We start from the raw sequence: 16,709 nt of genomic DNA, 5'->3' as shown, positions 1-16,709 counted from the left end.
TCGTTTTGGAGGGCATATAAAAACTTCGGCAAGAGGATCATTTTATACAGGGCGGCCCTGCCCAGGATGGTGAGTGGAAGCTGTCTCCACCTATCCATCTCCGTCTTCGCTGCCACCAGAACCCTGTCTATGTTATCTGTATATGATCGACGTGCATCTCGGGTGATAAAGACCCCCAGATACCGGAAGCCTTCTGTGGTGTGTAGGAGGTGTTCGGGCAGGCACTCCCCCCTAGGGGCCCCTTGCGGGTCATACATGACCGATTTGTGCCAGTTAATGGTATGTCCAGCTACTGCCCCGAAGTCCCCCAATTCCTTAAATAGCGCAGGGATAGTCCTAGCCGGGTCCGTGATATACAGCAGAACGTCGTCAGCGTAAAGGGAGATCTTCTCCTGTTCCGCGGTCGACTCCCCCCAGTGAAACCCCACCACATCCCGGTTATGCCGAATGCGGATCGCCAGGATCTCAATCGTGAGGGTGAAAAGGAGCGGGGAGAGCGGGCACCCCTGTCGTGTCCCCCGCTCTATCGCAAACTCCCTGGAGAGCCTTCCTTTGACCCGCACCTTCGCCCTGGGGTTCGAATATAGTAGCTTCACCCAGCCTAAAAACTTGGGCCCTATCCCAAAGCGTTCAAGGGTGCCCATCAGGAAGGGCCAATGCACCGCGTCGAACGCTTTCTCTGCGTCCAATGAGAGGAACCAGTGGGGTTCATCCCTGTCACAAACTTCCTGGAGCCAATTGTGAGTACGCCGTAGGTTGAGTTTGGTGGCCCTGTCCGGGAGAAATCCAGATTGGTCTGGGTGCACTAGACCTGTAATGACCTGTCGCAAGCGTCGCGCCAAAATGGTGGCCAATAGTTTGGTCTCGATATTAAGGAGAGAGATCGGACGATAGGAGGAGCACTCCTCCCTGGGTTTATTCTCCTTGTAAATCGGGACTATGGTGGCTTGGGTCAAATCTGGCGGGAGACGCCCGGCTTCAAACGCCTCGGCAAACAATCCCTTCAGGTGGCGGGAGAGGAGGTCCCCCGTCCGTTTGAAAAACTCCGCCGGGAAACCGTTTGGGCCCGGCGCCTTCCCGGGCTTCAATAGCGCTAACGCCTCCGTGATTTCGTCGAGGGATAGGTCGGCTTCCAGGGCCTCGCTGTCTTCGGGGGTCAACTGTGGGACCTCCATATCACCCAGGAACGCCTGCACTACCTCCGCGTCTCCGAGGTCTCTAGCCCTATAAAAGTCTTCGAAGTAGGCCGCAAAGGCCTCCGCTATGGAGTCATCCGTGGACGCCCGCGCGCCCCCGGGGAGTCCGATCCCGTCCACCCACCTGGGCGCCCTCTCCCGCCTACTCAGCCAGGCCATAAGTTTCCCTGATTTGTCGCCCACATCGTAGAGACGGTGGAGGGTGGCCAGTGCCTGCGTGCGTGCCTCATTCGTGGTCAATTCCTTGTAAAGTTTTTGAGCATCTAGCAGTTTCCTAAGGTCTACCTCCCTCTTTGACCTGTGGTATTCGGCCTCCAGAGTCAGTATGGTCGCCTCTTCAGTTGCTATAGCCTCATTACGTTTCCTCCTAGCCTCACCCACCCTGGATTGGAATCGATCCCTCAGGACTGTTTTCATGGCCTCCCACAGTGTAACCCTAGACTGTACCGAGCCCTCATTCTCTGCCACAAACACTCGAATATCTGCTCTGATACCACCCAGAATCTCAGGAGTCTGTATGTCCCATGCCGACATATGCCAGTGAGGCCGTCCTCTCCCCCCACCTCGTCCTATGTGTGCGAACAGTGGGGAGTGATCTGATATGCCTCTCGCCCTATCCTAGGCCTGGTCCTCCAGTGATAGTTCCTGCCTCGAGGTGAAGATATAATCCAATCTAGAAAAGACTTTGTGTGCCCCGGAGAAAAAAGAATATTCGGCCTGCGCGGGGTGGAGCCACCTCCAAACATCAGTGAGGCCGAGTGTGTTCATCTGGCGTGCAAGCGCCGTGTCTGCTGTTACTGTGTGGGAGCTGCTAGACCTATCTTGTGCCGTGCACATCACATCATTGAAATCCCCCCCTATGATTTGCACCGTGTCAGACGTGTCCAGTAGTATGCTGGTGACCTCCTGCATTGTGCGTGCCTGAAGCTTGGGTGGGGCATAAACCGACAGCAGCGTATACCCGCGTCTCCTCCAGGTCCCCTGCACCCCTGCAAATGTTCCCTGTGGATCTAACCATGTGCGCGTTACAGTGAAAGGGGTCGTTTTTCTAATGAGTATGGCCGTGCCCCGTGAGTCCATGGTGTACCCCGCATGTGCTAGAACTACGTATTGGCCTCGTGCCAGGAAAGCGCATCTGTTCCCTCTCAAATGTGTTTCCTGAAGGAAGATAATGTCTGGCGCTGCGCGTTTAATGTAGGCCGTGACCAGGCCCCTCTTAATTTTGGAGCCCAGGCCGTTCACGTTCCACGTGAGCGCCTTCACCCCGGGGCCGTCTCGGGTCGGTCCAGTTAGTGCACCTGCCATTGTGTTGCTCGGTGATCATCCAAGGCCGGGCCCCAGGGCCCGGATGGTAGTAAGTGTGACCCTCCCCGACTCCGCTGCTTGGTGTTGTGCTGTCCCCCCCCCCTTCAACAAACCAACACTCCAACATGAGGCAATAACAGTTCCAACAAATCACCCCCACCCCCACCCCACCTCCCTCCCCTTCTAGCTGCGCCCCAACATGGGGCCATACTATCAATGGGAGCAGGTCAGTCGCCCTCCCGCACATCCCTCCCCAACTCAAACAACAGTCAGAGCGAACTCTGAGGAAGAAAGAGTAAAGTACTTGAGGGGTTTCGTGCCAACTTGCGTGCTCCTAATGCGCCGAGTTGCCATCTCCATCGAGTCTCACATTAGCAATGTTCATGAGTGGGAGTCCTGTGTGTCCGTTGACGGGCCTTGCCCCGACAGTTCCAGTTCCATGTGCCGGATCTCCTTGACCAGCGGGTGTAAAGATTCTTGCAAAAGTTCCAGGTCCTCAGCTCCGGACGAAGGGCCCTCCGAATCCTCCATGTCGTCCCCCTCCGATCTAGCTCCCCTCCGGGGTGCGCTAGCTCTCGCACCTGTCGTCGGGTCGGGGGACTCCGACCCGCCAGTCCTCCTGTTCTCCGCTCCCCTGGTTCTATACGGAGTCGCCGCGGTCTTGTTTTGGGTCCTCCGGGAGCGTAGTCTCTGGGGCCTGGGTAGGTCCCACCGTGGCTTGTTGCGGGCGGTTTTGTCCATTGCCTCTCGGCTGGCCACATCCCTACTGTTCAGGATGGGGCGCTCCTCCAGCCACTGCCATGCTTCCTCCGGATGAGCGAAAAAGAGCGCCTTGTCCTTGTAAATCACTTTCAGCTTGGCGGGGAACAGAAGCATGTACCTAATTTGGAGGGATCTCAACTTAGCCTTGACCGAGTCGTACGCGCGGCGTTGCTTCGATACCTCTTGGCTATAGTCAGGGAAGATCATGATCGTAGCATTCTCCAGGCGGATCTCCCCCAGAACTCTGGCTTCTCGCAGGATCAGGTCTCTGTCTGCAAAGTTCAAAAAACGGGCGATGACTGGCCGGGGTCGGGCCCCCTCCGGAGGTTTAGCTAAGAGCGCCCTGTGCGCCCGTTCGATAATGAAGCAGGGAGAAAATGGCGCCGTTGGGAAGGTGGTCTTGAGCCAGTTCATTAGGAAGGCCGCCATGTCTTTGCCCTCGATTCCTTCTCTGAACCCCACAAAACGGAGGTTGTTGCGCCTGGACCTGTTTTCCGCATCGTCCACCTTCCATTGAAGGTTACGGTGGGAAGCCTGGAGTTCCGCCACGTCTCTCCTGAGTGCGGCGATCGCCTCGCCATCCTCCTTCAGCCTTTCCTCCGCAGTCGACACCCTTTCAGATAGGTTTCGGAAGTCCTGGCGGAGCAGAGTCACCTCCGTACCAACCTCGCCGATCTTTGTTTCCAGCGCCGAACGCGACGCTTGTATGTCCGTCCTGGACGCCTGGATGGCCTCCAGCAGTACAGTCATGTCGGGGCGGGAGCCCGGTGGTTCGGCCATCGTCCTCGGGGCTGCAAAGTTGTCCATGGGCCCCTGCTTCAGCGCCCTAGAGGCCATTTCCTTCTTCCCCATGGTCCCCACGCGGACAGGGGGGGGAACAGCGAGACCCGATCCGTGTGTCCCGAAGGGGGCAGGCGGGGAGCAGACGTTGGGTGGCTCGCCCCGCTCTCAGCCTTCGCCGTCCGTGAGTGCTTCGCACCGGTTGATGTAGATCGGAGAGGTGCTCCGGCCGGGGTGGTCTGGACGTGTCCGGATGTCGCGCAGCTCCCTCGACGTGTCTCTCCTTTCCGACCCCTAGCTCTCCACAGTGTCCCGGCGGGGCGGGATCCCGCCGCAGCACTCACCGCCCGCCGCCATCTTGGCCCAACGGCTCTCCCGGCCAAATGTCCAACGCGGGTCCGGAATGTCTCCCCGGCTCAGCGACCCAGGTGCGGATCAGTCAGAGGGTGGCACTGCACGGTCTGTCCCTCGGCCTGGCAGCCGCTCGTCGAGCGCTGAGTCAGCGATCTCGCCGTCCTCCGCACCTCACCGCCGCCATCATGGATACCCGCTCCTCGGCGTAGCCTCTCCGCACTCAAAAATCCGAGAAAGCCCACACAACCACCCGGATCACTAGCACACCGTGAAACGGAGAGGTTTTTCTGCAGGGTGGTGTGGTTTTTAGGCTCGATGGCAAGGATTAAAGTCGGATTTTGGGGCAACTCGGCCGGAGCTCCGGCGAGGCACGTCTAGTCAGCCATGCCGTTGGCCACCTATTCACCTGTAGGTTTTGGCAAGGTGTCCCCGAGGCAGGCCACTGCACAACCTGGGCCTGCCATCAGATCCTCCCTAACTCTAGAGGCCCCCATTCCATTGGGACCTCCAGCTGCATCCCCTGCAACCTGTCCCTCTCATCGTAGCTGCAAGGTCGACACCATTGACTCCGAACTTGAGGCACCACACCCCTAATGTTCAGCCCAAGCCTCTACCTGTGTTGTTTCTTCTGTGACAGCACCAGAGGACTTGATATGGGTATGTGAAGGTCAGCCAGACATGTTCTCTTTCATCTTGCAGCAGATGTGTATAGAGGTGCACTTGATGCAAGAGGAAATTGCCCAAGCTCTGACAACCTCACTGCCAGTGTCAATTCCCTGACTGCAGCCATGTCGTCTTTTGTGTCCCAACCTCCTTCCTACACCACATCAATGTCTCCCCCTGTCTGTTGCCCCACACTGTTTCCCCCATAATCCTCATGTGTCCCAACCCCGTGTGGTGCCTGTTCCTATACCGGCCAGGTAGGAGCCCGCATCGGACTCAGAGGATCTGGACATTATGGTACTAGAGGATGACCAGAAGGACACTTGACCTGTTGGACGGATTTTTCTTCTTTGTAGACAATTATTTACTTTTCCCCTTGTAAATAGACTGGTTGCCCTGACACTCCCTGACGTGTTATATTTATGTTGCCCCACCCCAATCCAAGTACCCTTCTGCCGTAAGAACGTAATTTGTTTTCTTTTCTCCCTTCCAAAGGGACTGTTGTTGTTTTTCTAACCTCACACTTTTCTTTTAACAGAAAATCTTATTTTCAGTCATACTTTCTCTATGTTGTTTAACTTCATTGTGAATGTCTGATACAAAATATGTTAATTTTAAAGAATAAGGGAACCCTCTAGGTAAGCAAGGACCTAGGGTTCATCTTAGCAAAAAACAACGGTCCTTGACAAGGAGGAATAACAATTTTTAGTAAATATAGGTCACAATATGCACTATAATGAACAGGAAGTCCAGCCGGACTTCAAAATGTATTCAATAATTAAATTGGACAAATCAAACAGAACAACAATAGAGCAGTGGGACACAGTCCTGTATCCACAGTACTAGACAAACAATACAAAGTACATTAAACTAGGGATTTTCGGGCATTTGGGAGGAACGGGAGCAAAAAGGGGTGATATTACAATCTGATTGCTTCACATATGTGGGAAACACATGATTTTTAGGCACATGATAGTGAACTAGTGCTGTATTGACAGGAAGAAAGGGAACATATAAAATACAATTGGCTAATTGTATTTTATATGTTCCCTTCCTTCCTGTCAATACAGGCTTTTAAACTCAGGCAAGCACTGAATGTCCTGATGATGATCCACTATTTATAACTGGATCGAAACGCCGTCGACATAATATGTGGTCTAAGCACTAGTTCATTATCATGTGCCTAAAAATCATGTGTTTCCCACATATGTGAAGCAATCAGATTGTAATATCACCCCTTTTTGCTCCCGTTCCTTCCAAATGCCTGAAAATCCCTAGTTTAATGTACTTTGTATTGTTTGTCTAGTACTGTGGATACAGGACTGTGTCCCACTGCTCTATTGTTGTTCTGTTTCATTTGTCCTATTTAATTATTGAATAAATTTTGAAGTCCGGCTGGACTTCCTGTTCATTATAGTGCATATTGTGGCCTATAATTACTGTAAATTGTTATTCCTCCTTGTCAAGGACCGTTGTTTTTTGCTAAGTTGATACAAAATATGGACATGTTTTTTGGAAGTCATCTGTTCTGTACATGAGGGCTTGCTGCAATGACGGGGTTAGACTTGTACATGTGTCATACGCACACAGGCATCCTCACATCTCTAGGCCACCAAAATTGGTTAACATTAGCCTATTATCAATCAATCAATGAATAAGGTGGGGTGTGATGTGGCTGTGGTGAAGGATGTGGAGGATCAGGTGGGCCGAAACGTTCTGAATGTGTTGCAGTCTTTCAGCAGTTTGGCCGGGGCTACTGTGTAGAGGGCGTTTCCGTACTCCAGTCTGCTGCTGACGAGGGCCTGGTGACCATTCTTCTGGTGTCGGTGGGGATCCACTTGTAGATCTTTAGGAGCATGCAGAGGGTGTTGAAGCAGGAGGATGAGATGGCGTTGATTTGCTTGGTCATGGAGAGCGGAGGGTCGAGAATCAATCCCAGGTTGGTGCGTGGTCGTGGGTGTTGGAGCTGCTCCTAGGGCGGTCGGCCACCCGGAGTCATCCCAGGGCGAAAGCGTGGAGCCGAGGATGAGGACCTCCATCTTGTCCAAGTTCAGCTTCAGACGGCTGTTCTTCATCCATTCGGCGACAGATTTCATACCTTCGTGGTGAGAGGGTCCTTGGTGAGGGAGAGGATCAGTTGTCTGTCGTCTGCATAGGAGATGATGTTGAGGTCGTTCAGTCTGGCGGAGTGGGTGAGTGGGGCCATGTAGATGTTAAACAGCGTCGGGCTGAGGGAGGATCCTTGGGGTATGCCGCAGATGATCTTGGTGGCTTCGGATCAGAAGGGAGGGAGGCAGACATTCTGTGTTCTGCCTGAGAATAAGGAGGTGGTCCATTCCAGTGCTTTGCCTCTGAGTCCTGCATCGTGGAGGCTGGTGTGTATGGTGCGGTGGCAGACAGTGTCGAAGGCAGCTGACAGGTCCCGGAGTATGAGGGCTACAGTCTGCCGTTGTCCAGCAGGGCCCTGATGTCGTCGGTGGCGGCGATGAGGGCCGTTTCGTTGCTGTAGTTGCTGCGGAAACTGAACTGGGACGGGTCCAGGACGTTGTTCTCCTCTAGTTAGCGGGTCAGCTGTTTGTTGACAGTATTATCAATGACCTTCGACTGGAACGGGAGCAGGGAGATGGGCCAGAAGTTCTTGAGGTCCTTGGGGTCTGCTTTGGGCTTCTTGAGCAGGGCGTTGATCTCGGCATTCTTCCAGCTCTCCGGGAAGGTAACGGTCTCAAAGGAGGTGTTGATGGCTTTGTGGAGGTGGGTGCGATGGTGGCACTGACTTTGTTGAAGATGTGGTGGGGCACGGGTCTGATGGGGAGCCGGAGTGGATGGTGCTCATGACTTTGATGGTGTTGTCATCATTGATGTTGGTCCAGGTGAGAAGGGGGTTGCCATGGGAGGAGGCCGTGGGGTCGGAGGTGTTGTTGGCTGTCATGGAGGCCTGGTTGTTGAAGCTGTTGTGGATGTCTGTGATTTTGCGCTGGAAGAAGGAGGCCAGGGAGTCGCACAGGTCTTGCGATGGTGGGATGTCGTTGGTGCTGGCGCTGGGGTTGGAGAGTTACTTCACAATGCTGAAGAGCTCTTTGCTGTTGTGTGCGTTGTTGTCGAGGCGGTCCTTGAAGGAGGTCTTTTTGGTGGATCTGATGAGGTGATGATGTTGGCGCATGGCGTTCTTGTGGGATGCTTGGTTCTCTGGTGTCTGTCTGTGGCGCCATTTCCTCTCCAGCTGTCAGCAGTTTTGCTTGGAGGCTTGGAGGTCTGCGGTGAACCAGCTGGCAGTCTTGTTGGCGCAACTGTTGGAACGATTCTTGATCGGGGCGAGGGTGTTGGCACAGTCTTCGATCCAGCATCTGAGGTTGCTGGCGGCGGCGTTGGGGTCGGTGGGGTCTGTGGGTGGTCTTCGAGCGAGGGCGGTATGTAGCTGGTCTTTCATGATTTTGCTCCAGCAACGGCAGGGGAACTGTTGGGTGCAGTGGTGCATGGTGGGCTTATCAAAGGAGAGGTGGATGTGGTGGTCGCTTCAGTGGAGTTCAGTGGTGTGGCTGAAGGAGACGTGGGAGCTTGCGAATAAGATGGGATCGAGCGCGTGCCCGGCGGAATGGGTGGGAGTCGTGACAAACTGTTTGAGTCTGAGGTTGTCGAGGTTGTCGAGCATGGTGGTGGTGTTGGTGTCGTTATTGTTGTTCTCAAGGTGGAAGTTCAGGTCCTCGAGGAGGATGTAGTCCATGTATGTGAGGGCCTGCGTGCTGACGAAGTCGGTGATGGAGTCACTGAACTGTGGCCGAGGTCCAGGGGGCATGTAGATCAGAGTTCTCCGGAGGGTGGTGTTGGGATCAGCATGGATCTGGAAGTATAGGTGTTCGGCGGTGTTGAGGGTGTCGTCTGAGTTGGTTGAGACCTTGAGGGTGGACTTGTGGAGGATGGCGATTCCACCTACTACTCCGTTGGTGTGGTCTCTGTGGGTGATCTTGTAGCCGTCCGGGATGGCTATGGCAATGTTGGGTGCCAAGGAGTCGTTCATCTAGGTCTCTATCAGGAAGGCGATGTCAGGGGAGGACGTGTCGAGCAGGTCCCAGAATTCGACGGCGTATTTTCATGCGGAGATGGTGTTCAAGAGTATGCATCTAAGGGGATTGCGTCCTGTCCTGGTGGGTGGATTGGCAGGTCTGTTGCTGTTGAAGCTGCAGGGTCCATAGGTGTGCTTCGGGCGGCCTGGAAGCAGGAGTGTGCTCCTCTGGTGTTGAGTGCGTAGAGGGTGCTGGCGTCGTCGCAGAGTCGGGCGTCGTGGTGTTAACGGGGGCTAGGGGTTCTGGTGCTGGGCGCGGTCCAGGCCCATGACATGATACGCAACAGAGTTTTGATTTGTGAAGAGAATTTCTTTTTATTTACACATTTTCAAACTGCTCAAAAAGTTCTTGGGATGTCATCAATGGGGATCGTGCTTGCGACTTCACAATTTCATAGGTGAGGATCACTATGAGGGATCATGTCTGTCTTGTCACTGAGGTGCAGGTTGGTGTGGTTCATATGCCTGTACATTGTGAAGTTCAAGTGCTGGAGCGGATGGTATCTGTACAGTTGGTGTTTGTGCGTGGACAGGGGGTTGTTGTGCAGGTGGTGGTAGTGCCAGTTCAGGGGTTGGTGGTGGATGTGCAGGTGGATGGAGTACCTGGATGGGAGGGTGGTGGGTGTGCACCCATGCTGTGGTCCTGTGCAGTTTGTGGTACAGTTGTATGGGTGTGATGTGCTGCAGGCAGATGTGATGGCTCTCCTCCCTGCGTTGACCGTGAACGGAGACTTTGGATCACTTATATTGTTCCCTCCCTCATCTTCATGGCCAAGGCATGGTGTCTTAAACTCTCTTCCCTTTGGATAGATATGATGTCTCTGATATTCTTGGACGTTTCTTGCCAAGATCTATCCATCCTATCCAAAATGATGGTATGTTTGTTCATCAACTGAAGCAATCGGCGCAGGGCCTCAGACATGCCTGTTATGTTATGTTATGTTATAATGGGACTTTTATAGCGCAACGGCTACTCCAAAGGAGTGTCCCAGCGCTTTGTGCTCCAGACCTAAAGAAAGAGCTGGAAAACATAACAGTAAAAAAAGACAGGAACCTAAAAAAGGAGAAACGCACTAACCAGAGAACAGCCAAGTTTTTAAATCCTTCCTAAAGGCAAGCAAATTCGAAGTGGTCCGTAAGGACACCGGTAGAGAGTTCCACAGCTGGGGGGCAAGGAATCTAAAGGACCGGCCGCCTATTCGAGCCCTTTTGATATGTGGCACCCTTGCCAGAGCCAATGTTTCCGATCTAAGGGATCGTGTAGGCCGGTAGAAATCCAGCCTCTTCTGGAGATATTTTGCACCATTACCATGCAGGGCTTTATGGGCTAAGGTCATGGCCTTAAACAATATCCTCTTCCGTACAGGAAGCCAATGGAGGGATAGAAGAAGGTTGGAGGCACTCGTGAGGCTATGCAGGCCAAACATCGCTCGAGCTGCAGCGTTCTGGGTCACCTGCAGACGCTGAAGGAGATATTCTGGCAGACCCAGATAAAGGACATTTGCGTAATCCAATCTGGATCCTATAAGTGCCTGGACAGTTATCCTCCGATGTTCCTCAGATAGAAGGGGAAAGAACTTACGAAGCATCCTGAGGATCCCGAAACACGTCCCCGTAAGAGTGGACACCTGGGATTTGAGCGAGAGCTCATTGTCAATTTTGACTCCCAGGTTCTTAGCCCATTTAGATGACTGAGCTGGAGGGAACATGTCAGCGGGCCACCAACCATGCCAATCTGGTTCCGATGGGCATCCGAAGAATAGTATCTCGGATTTATCCGAGTTGCACTTGAGGCTGTTGAGTTGGAACCAATTGAAAACAGCCCCAAGGCACTCACGGATACTTTCTCCATCGAATTCTTCGCTCTTGCGGCAGGTGAACAGAAGCTGGGTATCGTCAGCATAAGAGACGATCCGGGCCCCATAGGACTCTGCCAATGTCGCCAGAGGGGTCATAAGGATGTTAAATAGAGTGGGGCTCAGTACGGAGCCCTGAGGCACTCCGACTCCCAATGGCAGCATTTCGGCAGATCCAGGTGGGACCCAGACCGTCTGCCGGCGGTTGGCTAAGAAGGAACGAAACCAGTTGAGCACCGTCCCCCCTAGACTGATGTCATGTAGTCTAGTGAGGAGATCCTCATGGGGGACGGTGTCAAACGCCGCCGACAGGTCTAGCATAACTAACATCACCCTGCCTCCGGTATCCAGCACCTCCTTCACAATCTCAGAGACTTCCAAGAGCGCCGTCTCGGTGCTTAGGTTGGAACAAAAGCCCAATTGGGATTCATGGAGTAGCTCGTTTGACTCCAGGAAGTTAGACAACACGCTATGAACGTGTTTCTCTAAGATTTTGGTAAGTGCTGGAAGGAGCGAGATAGGCCTATAGTTGGAAGGCACCTCTGGGTCCAGGTTAGGCTGGACCCAGGGTGGCCCCATGGCAAAAATGTTCTGCCTCACATCTGCCTGCTGTTGGAAGAAGTTCTGCTCCTACTGGGCACCATGGCCATGTGCAGTCCCTCTCAACATGGGTCGGCCATGGATGAGACTGCCAGGTCCAACAGCAGGGAGGAGCGTGGCATGTGGAAGCCTGTGGACAGGAGAATGGTGCCCTGGGGATACCTGCACCACAACAGGGTTGGTACTTCTCTCAGATGGTGAAGAGAATGCTTGGAACACACTGTATAGGGAGGCGTGTGTAGGGGAACCACCAAGTCTGTCCCGGATATGAGGGCTGTGATAGAGTGATGTCTACTTTGGAGGTGTGTGAGCTGTGGTTGGTTAGCTCTATGCTGGGGATAGTTAATCTTTTTTTTTGTTGGAGGCTGAGGCACTTTGCTGGGCAGAGGGTGTGAGGCCTTTCAAAATATGGGCGATGTGGGAACATTTCTGTCCATGGCATCAAACTCTTTATCCTCTGAGAGTACGAACAGAGAGTCACCATCATCGTCCAATCCTTCATCCTCCTCAGGTACTTCCTCCTCTAGTGCAGTACTTGCAGCCAACATAACTGTCAGGAGGAGCAGTGGATTTTCTCCTTTGATACCCATCACCCAAAATGATGGAAGGTCCATCCTCCTCCTCATCATCATCACCTGGAACTCAGAGGTTGCAACAGGATAAGTCATTGACCTGGTATATGGTCTGGTGCAACACAAGGGTTGGTTCTACTGTACTTTGCATCAACAGATGACGCACATGTGACCTGGTTTGGGTACCCCTACAAGTGACAGCTCACACCATAGCACACACAAGCAAACTCACCAGCTCCAGCCACAGCTTTGTGTCCCTTAGCGATCCCCCCTGATGTCAACTGCTGAACCATGATCCTCATAGGTTTTGTTGACGAAGCAGTCCTCGATCCAGCAGCTGTAGAGGGAGGTAACACCATTCTCAATCATCTGCATTACTAATTTACAAACAGGCACATGTGACACTTATGATATGTATGTAACTTTGTAAACCCCATTTGCAGATTCTATGCATAAGGGGATTTTGATCTTAGTCATGGTTTTGATAGGGAAACACATCAGGCCACATTTACCTGATGGACATGTGCAAGGGGGTTTCACTGCTGCAGCCAGGATGTCTTGCATTCCCTGGGATGGTGTTGCACGCTCCACTGGTGTCATCCTGTCAGCAGCAGTGATGAGACATACATGTCCATATTTCAGTACACCAAAGGGTAGCTATGAGCTAACATGTATATGTCATTCTCAATGACCATTGATAGGATATTCTTGGACAATGTACAGCATGTTTACCTCATGGACTTTGCATGTGGGCCCCCTCACATGCAGCAATTGCCAGACGTTACCTCCACACAGCACTGACATCAATGAGATGACACATCAACAGACAAACGTGTATGAGAAGGTTACTGATATTTGAAGGAAGGGGAGATATAATCAGGACGCCACCGCATTACATTGATTACACCTTCACCGTTAAGACTGACATGTCTCATGAGTATGATATTGTCTATTGACAAGTTGAAAAGATTGTACATCCACATGCTGGCCAGTTTCACATTTGCACATCAGTTCAAACATTGAATTGCAGAGTTCATATGTGAGATGTGCAATAGTCAGGTACATTTTGTGTGTCAATTATACTTCCCTACCCATGAAGTCACAAAGCTCATTTTGGATTGAGAGATCACACATTTGTAACGTCCATCCTTTGAGTGTCCTCTGTTCCCATAATACATTTACTACATCATGGTAGAACTAAGCTCAAAACGGATGATGTCTTGTACAGCAGACATCCTAACCTCATATGTTGTACACTCACTTATGTAGGTATATACAGTAGAAGAGGACACAAGCAGAATGCAACATTTGACTCAGATCCCACATTGTGGGTAAGTTATGAAGATTTGATGGTTGTCACCTACACTGGATTTGTGTTGTGCCTTTCAGCCAAGAGATTTTATAATGTAACTTCCTGAAGATTCATCGTAGCATCCCATATATCCATCACAAAAGTACACAAATGGCATCAGTGCGACCCTTATCCACACCAATTTCAAAATAATTGGTCCATTGGAATTTTGCTAGGGAGTTTTCATATCATTGAATTACAATCTAGTTGTGTCTAGTACTCTCAATATGACACTAGATACTATTTTGATGTCCATTCAGCACTCACTTCTCATACATTTTGTGTCATCCTTTCACTAGCCAACATGGTGTTATCTGGTATGTGGTTAAATACCATATAAAACACATACAAAATACAGCAGAGATTAAAGGCACTTTTTTGGGCATGAGCATTCAGGTACATTATTCTTGGGTTTACTTACCATGGCCCCGCATCTGCTCAGTGTGTGGTCCCTGACCAGATGTCACAGACAACCTTGTAGGAGAAGTCACTGTGGGTCTTGGAATCTGGGAGAAAATCATTGGACCTACAATGATAAGTGTGTTTGCAACTTTATATTTCTGCTGCCACATGTGATGCACTCAATTTCAGGCTCAAAAGATGAGCAAAAGCAGTGTGGGCCATACCGTTACAGAAGTGTGTAGCAGTAACTATCATGAGTGATCACACATTCAACTTGAGCATAGTGGCGGATGATAAGCACTTGAAATCGTCATCAGACCCAAATGCGGAGATTCCGGCCCGGAGGTGGAGATTCCGCACCATGATCGGAAGTTCCGCATCCGGAGTGGAGATTCCAGCCCGGAGACAGACATTCCAGTCCGAATGCAGACGTAAAGTTAGTAGTCGTAAGTGATTTCTGTGAATACCATAAATTGTAACTGCCTTCTGTGAATACCAAAAGTAGAAAGTTTAGGATTTTGTCTCAGATTAGTTCTGTGAATCGGCCCCTACGAGCGCAAGATAGTACCCTCTATCCCTCCTGAGGACCTGTGGTCAGCTTCTAGAGCCCGGTAACGTTAGGCTCCCTAGCTACTCTACTTTTCCTGGCTTTTGGGTGGACTAATGCTGGAGGCCTAACAATGCTCCTAACATCCTTCACAGCCCTGTAAATTCCCAAGACCTCTGGGGAGAGGATTTATGTTTAGGTGGAAATACCTGAACATAACTTCACTTAAGCTCTTGAGAGGGACTTGACACGGCAGACAATTGTTGTCTGCTGGGTGACAGCCCAGGTATCCAGACGGTAGGTAACGTTTCCAATGGAGTCGCCATTCTGATCAAGGGGAAGCATTTCACCACTGACAAGGTTACCGAGCAGCCACTGACAAGGTCACTGAGCAGGTGGCAGAGTGCTGTTCATGGACGGCTGCCAGTGATACCATGAGGCTTATCAATGTCTACGGGCCCGGAGAAAACTGAGAGGCTTGGAATGTTCAGGATGAAACTCCTGACCTCCAGGACCATCCTGATCGGTGGTGATTTCAACTGTACAGTAGAGACGGATGGACCAACTGGGTCAGAATCGGCGGGGATGGACGTGACATCCAGGCTGTTGGTGGAGATGTTAGGTGAGGCATCCCTCCAGGATATCATCAGGAACATGGGGCCGATTGCCAGGAATTTTTCCCGGAGTAGGCCGGCTACATCGGTGCGTTCACGGATCGACCTCCTACTCACCTCCACAACAGTAAAACCTGGGCGAAGCTCCATGGTTGCCATCCACTTCTCTGACAACAGAGCAGTCAATTTCGATGGTGGAACTCACAGGGAAGTTCCCCGCTGGCCCAGGGTCGTGGAAACTGAACTGCTCATTGCTGGAAAATGAGGAGTTAGTGATGAACCTCAAAGTCGCATATATAGAGTGGAGGGACATGAGGGACTTTTTTCACTCTTCCAGTGAGAGGTGAGAATGGGTGCTTCTTCTAGGATGCAACATAAGAAAAAAATTACCTATGCCTCTAGTGACTTCACAACACTTATTCATATGAAGTAAGATTAATGAAAACTAATACGTTTACCTTAGCAGTAATTTCTGCCTTTTATTTCATTTATTTTCACGTTGTTCATTTTCACTGTGTAAGTACTAATGTGGTATTTCGTTTAGTTGACTATGTGTTCTTTTTGTGATCAAAGATATTAATTTAAAAAATAATGAAATAAAAGGCAGAAATTACTGCTAAGGTAAACGTATTAGTTTTCGTTCATCTTACTTCATATGAATAAGTGTTGTGTAGTCACTAGAGGCATAGGTAATTTTTTTCTTATGTAGTATAACTGGCCCTTCCTACCCTCTAGTCCTTTGGGCCAAACCCCTCCTTTCTTGAAAATCTTCTAGGATGCAAGCAGAGCCAGTGCATGGGAAAAGAAGAGTGCATTCAGGAGGCCGCAGAGCAAGCTGAAGCAACTGTACGAACTTGTGCTCAGGGAATGGGATGCGGATGACAAACTGAAGGAAACCCGAAAAGGGCTCACGTGGCACTTTAGGGAAGAATCCAAGAAAATCATTTTCCGGACCAGAACCGAGAACCTTGACAAGGACGAGAAATGCAACTCGTTCTTCTTCAAGAAACTTTACTTGACCCACACCCTGCTGGAAGAGCTGTGGAACTCGGAGGGAAAACTCCAAAGTGAGAAAGAGCAAGCCAGAAGAGTCGTAACTTTTTTTTATGGCGAACTCTATTCCCTGAAGTCCTCTGAGAGATCCAAGGCAGATAGTGACCTGGAGGACATCTCGAAGACACTGGGTCCAGAAGAGAGAGAGAGGGCCTGAATGTGCCCTTCACCCTGAAGGAGGTGCACTTCGCCGCTACAACCTCCAAGAGGGGCAAGACGCCTAGAAATTACAGTCTCCTAGTGGAACTTTATGGTGAACTATGGGAGCTGATCGAGCTGGACTTCCTGGACCTCACAGAGGAAATGGTGGGCAAGGGCAGTATGCCACAATCCCTGCGTGAAGGCATGATAACACTTTTGTACAAACAGAAGGGATAGAGAGAAGATCTCAAGAACGGTAGGCCCATCTCACTCCTTAATGTGAACTACAAAATCATCATGAAGGTGATGGCCAACCATCTAAAAAAGTGATAGTGAAGATAGTTCACCCTGATCAGTCCTGTGGGATACCAGGTTGGCAAATTGCAGACAATCTAGTCCTGGTCCGGGACACGATCGAGTATGTCAAGAGATGCAAAGTTCTGATGGCCTTAG

The sequence above is a fragment of the Lissotriton vulgaris genome, chromosome 8 (assembly GCF_964263255.1).
Source record: "Lissotriton vulgaris chromosome 8, aLisVul1.2, whole genome shotgun sequence".
Classification (NCBI taxonomy): Eukaryota; Metazoa; Chordata; class Amphibia; order Caudata; family Salamandridae; genus Lissotriton; species Lissotriton vulgaris.
This window is presented reverse-complemented; position numbering follows the sequence as displayed.